The sequence below is a fragment of the Vicia villosa genome, linkage group LG4 (assembly GCF_029867415.1).
Source record: "Vicia villosa cultivar HV-30 ecotype Madison, WI linkage group LG4, Vvil1.0, whole genome shotgun sequence".
Classification (NCBI taxonomy): Eukaryota; Viridiplantae; Streptophyta; class Magnoliopsida; order Fabales; family Fabaceae; genus Vicia; species Vicia villosa.
In genome coordinates this window covers 142850238-142856779 of record NC_081183.1, presented here as the reverse complement: position 1 = coordinate 142856779, position 6542 = coordinate 142850238, and positions in this window count along the sequence as shown.

Genomic DNA, 6542 nt, shown 5'->3' with positions numbered 1-6542 from the left:
ACATTGTGAGGTCTTATGGCCTAAAAAACCATGATATTTACAAAAACCTCGCTTCTTCCGTTGTTCTAACGGAGGAATTTTAGAGTTAGGAGGTACTATCATTTGGCCATCTTTTACTAACAAATTGAATATTTCGTCACACTTGGTGACATCAAATGTATAAGTTTTCTTAGGGAATCTATCGCTTTTATCATTTTCTATTGGATTCTTCCCGTTAGCAGGGGTAAGTAATTTGCAAGCATAAGGCGGCGCTTCTTTTAATTCAGCTAGGTCTATCTCGACCTCCTCTATGCCATATGGGTCATCAAAGTTTTCGCTATCAGTGTCTTCGACTTCAACGTAGGATATTCTTTCTTTTTTGTAACTTTTGTTTACTTTAGCCTTCTCTGCTTTCAGTCGTTCGACCTGTCGAACCCTATCTGCCAATTGGGCCATGTCTCTTAAATATTGGGTATCTAATTTCTTTCTAATCGAATAGTCTAAACCACCAGCGGCTATTTCGACTAATTCGTGTTCTGGGACGACTGTGAAACATCTCGATTTCAGCAAACGGAACCTGTTTAGGTAATCATCAATAGCTCTGTAAACTTCCTTTTAATACTAGCCAATTCTTTCAAACTTATCTTTGTTTGACCCATGTAAAATTGTTCGTGGAACAATCTTTCTAGTTGTGTCCATGTATCTATGGAATTTGGGGGTAGGGTAGTAAACCAGACGAAAGCGTTCTTGGTTAATGAACTAGGGAAATACTTGATCCTTAGATCCTCGTTTCCTGCTAACGTTCCTGCCTCCGTCAAATATCTGGCTATATGCTCCACCGTTGATTCATTAGTATCCCCTGCAAACTTGGTGAATTTGGGCACCTTAATGCCCCTTGGCAACTCACTTTGCATGATGTATTCAGGTATGGGAGATGTATAATTTGGACGTCGAAATCCAGTATTTAAACCGTTATTAGCCATTATTCTTTCTATCATGGCAGTAAGATTATTTTCTGTTGCCAAATCATTTCTCCTGACTCTGTGGATAACTGCGTCAGGATGTTCGTCTCTCCCTACGAAAACTACTCTGGGCTGTTGTCGAGGGATAGCCTGTTGGCCAGTCTCCGTTGTTTCGATTTGAGTTCCCATTTCGACCATTGGGTTCTGTCCCATTGGATTTGGCCTTGATGGGGGTTCTATATTTCGAATTTGTCGGACAATTGGATCTTCTTCTTGGTGGGTTGATTGGTTATTCCTTCGTCTTTCTTGTGGGACTCCCAAAAAATCCGCCATTCGTCCCAATTGCGATGATAACCTTTGGTATGTTTCTGCGCTATCCTGGCTAGATCTAGTAATGCTTGTTACTATTGGATCGAAGATGGTTCCTAATTCTCTAGCAAGGAGTCCTACCATGTCCTGGTTACTTGCATCCATTTCTTGTCGGAATGCTGCTTGAGTACTCGTGGTCATAGGGGGAATCTGAGTCGACGCACCAATATTGTGTGCGCTTCGACCTACTGAACCCACGTTCGGTGAAAACGCCGCTGGGTTGGTTGTAGTGTATGTAGGTCCTGCTCCTCGTAGTCCTGCCATATACGAATATGGCATCCCGTATTGCATATTTGGTCTCCAACCATCTACAGTGAATGAAGGCCCTGGGGTGGAAAAATGATTTGCAGCGTTCGTCGATACGGGTGGTATCTCGCTTGCACTTACAGACAGAGGAGCGGTAGTCGATACTGAAATGGGGATAGTCCCAGTTGATGTGGAAGTATTTCCGACCATGGTTTGCGAACTACCCGCTGGCTCAGATCCTGTCGAAACCGGTATGGCCTGCGCTCCTTGAGTGGATGTCGAAACATTTGTCGCGTTTGACGCTGCTGTTCCTGATCCTTGTGGGGGATTCTCTTCGCCCCCTGCACTGGTCGTTACGACCATTTTCTTGTTGTACCTTCGTTTAGGAACTGGTTTTGCACTGTTGGTTAATTTACCGTTCCTAAGGTTCATACAAGGTCTTGACAATTTCTAGACAAAACAAAACAATCAATTAATAACACTTAGTTTGACACCGTCCCACTGGGCGTGCCAATTTGTTTACGGTGATTTCCGGTAAACAACCGCTAGTCTTCCAAACTATAATAAATATGATTTGGTTACTCGCAGGATCGACTAGATTGATCCTAGGACATAGTCAAACAAAAGGTTTATTGATGTGATTTGGTTCATACCTGTTTGTTTTGATTTCAAGAAACTTATGTTCAAATGGTTAATCGTTCGATACAACGCTAATTGCATAAGTTAGTGTAATTTCGAAACATCAATCGTAATAAGAGAAAACATGTAAATTGCGAAATTGTAAATTGCAAGAAAATTAAAGTACATGGAAATTAAATGACTTTAAAAGTAAAGGCATAAACAGGGAAAGAGAAGTAAAGAAATTAAAAGACATTTGATAAAAGTAAATACACATGTATTCAAATTGATGGTGTCATACGTACATTTCTCAGCGAACTCTTTCTCTTAACACTTGATACTTGAGCGATATGTGAGTAATTTGTACAAAATGAACACACGAAATCCTATCATTAAGACTCCTATTTATACTAAATTCGACCCTAACGGTCGTACAATAATCTAATGCCACGTTATCCACGAGAACCCTGGGGACGCCATCTGTCGATGTGCAGTTTATGGAAACTGTTTCGCAATTCAAATCTTCCCGCTCGAGTCCTTTTCGACGCGTGGGAGTATAGCTATATTCGAAATTGATGCGGAAATACACTAAGCTTCAGTACTTCATGCAATTTTCCGCGAATTGTCTAAGTCTCGGCAAAAAGTGCCTCTTGTGCTAGCATTAACACTCCTCTCTTAAAACATGGCCGTCAGTAGCCATTCTTAAATCTTCAAAGATGGTCTTCAGTAACCATCATTCTTTGAACTCAAGCTTTCGAAGGTTAATCTTCCCAAATGAAATCTCCAGCCAACAGGTATAAGGGCCAAATTTTATTCTCCCAATTGATTTACAACATATCCCGATCGGGTTTGAATTTTTTGTTTCATGAAGCGAAGCGGTCGGAGACCACGGGGCCGGATAGTTCTTTATGTGGGTGTACCATTAGAAAGACATACGGCCTTCCATGTGCTTGTATACTTGTAAAAAAGAAGAAGTTGAATTCACCAATACGCATGGATGAGGTAGCCGACCATTGGAAGAAGCTTCGTTTTGATGATTTTGACCCACCGAAAGAAAATGACTCCAAAATCACCATCTCCGACAAGTTGGAAGTGATAATGGAGAAGTTTGCTAATGCGGATGACACAACGAAAATGCACATTAAAGAACAATTACGAAAAATTGCATTTCCGGAGACCACCGACTTGAAACCGCCATCTCAACCGGTTAAAACGAAAGGTGCACCGAAAAAGTCCAAAATTACACAAGATGACACGTCAACAAAACGGTCTCCTTCCTACTTTGAACATGTTGATGCATCGTTCCCGGATTCACCGACGCCGAAGTCCAAGTGTAGTGGTAACAAAGGAGCCCGTATTTCAAAGCCACCTCGCACACCACCGATCAAAAAATCACCCATTGTCTACATTGATGAAATGCCACTTTTTATGCACAAATATATCGATAACATCGTTGATGTTGGAGGCGACGGTAATTGTGGATATCGGGCCGTTGCGGGTTTGCTCGGTAAAGGGGAAAATAATCACACTTTAGTCCGACGGGAACTTATTGCGGAGTTGACTTCGTATCGGGACATCTACGGTCGACTATATGAAAATCAAGAAAAGTTTGCGAAAATTCATGATTCACTTGTTTCATCACTTACCGGTATCGCTCCGGTTTCGAAGTGGATGTCATTCCCCGATATGGGTCATCTAATAGCAAGTGCATATGATATGGTATGTGTCGATTTGACGAGGTTTGGACTAAGTGAGACTTTCTTTCCACTTCATTGTCGACCGCCATTGGACGCGTCGAGTCGGATCATATGCATCGGGTATCTACGATCGCGGCACTTCGTCCAAGTGTTTTTGAAACCGGGATGTCCTATACCGGCTACTTCTTGTCAATGGACGGCGCATCATTCAAATGAGGCGAAGACTTGGCCGGATCCTTTCGTTTCAAGAATGGCGGAGTTTGAAGAAATGATGCGCCAAGAGTGCGAGCAAAATAGAGAGCGGTCGAAGAACATACCTATTTTGGACTTAGGATCCACCGATTGGTTCGGTGAATTTTAGTTTGTTCCGGATCGTTTTTTGTTTGTAATGACCATTTTTGTATGTATTGTTGATTATCATGTAAAATCGGACCGATTCAATACATATATAATATAAGTATGTTTTATGTCATCATTGGCTAATTTATGTGTATTTTGAATTCCTTTTGTATTTCTTACACAAAACACTAAGCAATCAACAAAATGCAAAATTTAGTTCTGTTTTCTGCATAATTCAGAAATGAACTTCCGAAATATGCTAGTCTGCCTCCAATTTTCGGAAGTTCATTTCCGAGAAGTCCACTGAAGCAGGATAAGGTTTGTTGGGCCATCATTGCTCCAATAAGTCTATAAATACAACACACTCTTCTTCATCCTCTTCACACCACAAAACACAAATGACACAAACCTACCCACACCTAGCATTCGTCTACTTTGAAACCGGCTATCCGATGTCGTTCCAATTTCGCTTCTCGCGCGACACGCCGTTTGCGGAGTTGATAACGTCGCTCAACACGCTTTTGCACTATCCCGAGAATCGAAAGGTTGTCAAGCTCGAGTACCGCTCGCCATCGCTTAACGACGAGGGAGACATTAAGTTCACACCTTTTGAGATCAAGAACGACGAAGATTTAGCGGTTCTATGGACAACGTTCGACCGATTTTCTTCGAAGGGCCCGATCGAGTTGGACGCGAAACTTCAAAGATCGGGGGACGACGTTATCAAAATGTTGACTCATCCCCACCTACCCGTGTTTAACAATATGTAACTTTAATCTTATGTAATGTGATCGATGTAATCTTCATCCGATTAAATAAAGCTGTCATACCCCAAAATTTGCCTATACTATTTCTCCTATTCAAACTCAAATACACACTCTCCTAAGCAAAGATCAGAAAATTAGGGTTTTGCATAGGAAAAGTCAACTGAACTTTGACCAATCATAACTCTCACATGGAACATCCAAAATTTTCCATCCAAAGCTCATTTTGAAGGAAATTTGATTCTCTACAAAATTGTGTCTCACATGCCAAGTCTAAAAATGCTTCATTTGAGAGATATGGACCAAGACATTATAGGTCCTTTTCAAAAGTCAACAAAAAGACATTTTTTTCAAAAGGACATAAAATGAGCATGGAAAATAATTTTGACATGAGACCAAAGACACTGGTTAGAGGACTCTCTAAGGTTTCTAAAAAGTCCTAGAATTCCTCCATACCTCAAAAATTGAGGGAGGTAGGTCTTGTTAAAGTTGGACTATTTTGGAGGGAAAAATGTGAAAGAATTTGAATATTTTTGCAAATGGGCCCAAGATATTTTCATTCAAACTTGATCCACAAGTCATCTAAAGCCTCAAACCCAATTCCCACGAAATTTTGGCTTTTATTTGATTTTATATGAATTTTTTATCATTTAAATGTGATAAATAACTTATAAAAATCATGAAAATCAAAATATTCAATTAAAAGGCCAATTCCAATCAAATCTAATCATCATAATATCCCATAATCATATAAATTTCGTGCCAAGTGGAATTGGGATGATTGAATCATATATTGGCCAAAATTGGAAAGAGTGAAAATCATATTTTCTCAAAATTTCAATTATAGATTTAAAGAGATTTTGGCCAAGTTTGTTAACCTATTTCTCCTCTCTATAAGTACTTGAAGCAATCCTAAAGCCAGGGGACGATTTTTTTCGCAAGGTTTTGCAGCCAAAAGCATCAAGAATAAAGCTTGTTGTTCTTCATAAAAACTCACTTCGGTTTCAAATATTAGGGTGGATTCAACGAGTTTCAAGCATTGATATGTGTTCCTAAGGCAATTCAGAAGCTTCTCCAATCATTCTCAGAAGCCACACGCATCCAGAACCATCACTATCGCACTCACGGTTTGCAATTTCTTGATTAACTCGATTCCATCCGTTCAAGCGTTTTAAACATGATTTGATTATGCAATTGCTCTTGTATTGATGTTTAGAACATTCATGTATAATTTAATTTGAGTTTCGCTGCGAATTGAGGATGTTGCCATTGTTAGGGTTCATTAGTTTTTGAATTAGGGGCTCTGTGTTAGGGGCGAAATTGATTCCAATTGATGACCCCAACATGTTCATACGATCATCCCGAGTGCAACCATGCTTTTATCTTGAATTTATTCTGCGTTTTCGTGAGTGTGATATATGCAGGTGTTTGGCTACGCTCTGGACCGCAGCAAAACCGCACCTAATTCGTAGCAAAACGCCCAGGCTGAAGGAGGAAGATGACTCCCATTCTGGCGCGCGCGTCCCTTTTGAATTTTTGAGTTAAATTGAATTTATTTATTTTCAGTG